The following is a 1,927-nucleotide window of genomic DNA, read 5'->3' as shown; positions in this document are numbered from 1 at the left end:
CTTAATAAATTTATTTTTATTAGGTTTATTTATCCTTTAATCAACTACTGTTTTCATGCTTGTTAGTTTCATTCTATTAAAAATGAAATTATACAAAAATGAGGAATACTGTAGATTTACAGTAGTTTAAAACAATTTTCTCTCTAGGGGTACATTTTATATCGGCAGTATAAAAATGATATAAATGATATCTCTGTCTCTAAAACATACTGATAAGCCCCTGGTGCATGTTCTATTGCTTTATTACCTACAGAAAAATGCATGACTAGCTTAATAAGCATGGCATTTAGGAGGTTTTCTTTTTTCCTCCAGTCTTAAACATGAGTAAAAATCAGTATCATTCTATCGTTTCTCAGCCTTTTGGCTAAGATCAAGTGTAGTATCATTCTCTATAACTCAAAATCCTTGTTAGATTGTGTTCCTCCTAGGATGAGATTTCATTCTGATAGGATGGTTATTTGAAAGTTACTGCTCAATTTTTATTTCCTTAGAAATTACTTACTTTGTCTATAATGTTTTTTAGAAGATTAATTTAGGGCAACAGCAAAATGCATTTATGATTTTTCCTAATTAGGGCCTATATTTTCTTCCAAGTGTTTCTTTACCACTTATTCACTTAAAAAACAAGGCTTCCTTAAGAACTAAATAGTCTTCATCACAAGCATACTTCAGATTACCATCCTTTTGGGGGGGTTAGCTATTTTCAAACTAATGACAATATTTTGTAAATGAATTCTGAGAAGCACATTCCAAGTTTTCTTTAAGTAGGTTAATTAATGATGTATTTCTAACTTTCAAATGTGAACAATATTAGTTGGCAACAACTAAGATCATCTCTGGAAGGTCATGCTTTCCTAACCTGAGTAAGAGAGAGAGAAAATAATAAGCTTGCTCAAACAGTACACTTTAGTGTTAGGTTTAATCCAAATTTAATATGGAATTAATTGTGTGATTCACTTTCAGCTGTGGAAACATTCAATATGTGACATTCTTAAATCAAATAAGCCACAATAGTTAGGTTAGTTTGGGGTCTATTTTATTAATGCAGGATTGTAAATACGGAGCTAGTTATTTGATATGAGTAAAAGTGAAACACTGCAAAACAGAGGAAAAGAATAAAATAGTATAGCGTTCAATTCTTTTTTGTCTAAAGAACGATATTATGGAGTCATTTATTCAGAAAAGTCTGGTGTTTATTTTTAGTATGTGACAATTTTTTTAAAAAAATATTTTAAAAAATTTACTCTATTATTAGTACATGATGGAAATGCAGATTTCTTTAAATAATAACAACTTGACTTTATTAGTACTAAAATTTTTGGATTTATAGCTGAATCAACACAAGGCCAGTGTAGGTAATCTTTTTTTTCTGGAAGTGATATGATAATAGTATAAACATCTCTTCCTCACTTTTAACCCTATTTTGTTAAGTAATTATGAAATTTACTCTCTTCTCATTTATCAATACTAATTCTTGCAAGATCAACAATAGCAAGAAAGTATAGGGCAAAACTGTAAACATATATTTATCATAACTGTATAGTGAAGAGTACACATTTGAAAGTTTTACAATTATATGTGAAATACTTCATCCCTGCTGAAATTTACATTTGTAGCCACCAATGCTAACTTCATGTGTATTTTTAAGGCATAGTAATAATGGTAACTTCTAATTTTTATATTTGTCAGAGAGTTTGAGTCTAAACTTATTGATGAGAAAGTTTAGGTAAATATTATGATACGTATTTGACTAAAATTAAGGCATAATGAGGTTGAGTTACTTCAAAAAGATAGTCACTGAGCTACTCAGTAACTTAGAAATCTTGACTGATATACCAGTGCTTTCTTCAACTTCATTATGTCTTTCCTTTACCAGTCATAATATGGCAATAAAAGCATGAATATCCAATATAGATAACCTGCAATT

The 1,927-nt window shown here is 29.3% G+C and overlaps 1 pseudogene; it reads left to right on the top strand.

Moving 5' to 3' along the window:
* The first annotated feature begins 344 nt into the window (after window positions 1-344).
* LOC147822489 (U2 spliceosomal RNA) lies at window positions 345-501 on the top strand (annotated as a pseudogene).
* Window positions 502-1,927: the final 1,426 nt, after the last annotated feature.

The sequence above is a fragment of the Heterocephalus glaber genome, unplaced genomic scaffold, assembly GCF_053883595.1.
Source record: "Heterocephalus glaber isolate CG9 unplaced genomic scaffold, H.glaber_assembly_v1.0 deba00001613, whole genome shotgun sequence".
Classification (NCBI taxonomy): Eukaryota; Metazoa; Chordata; class Mammalia; order Rodentia; family Bathyergidae; genus Heterocephalus; species Heterocephalus glaber.
The sequence above is the reverse complement of the archived record's forward strand: the minus strand, read 5'-3'. Positions and strand labels throughout refer to the sequence as shown.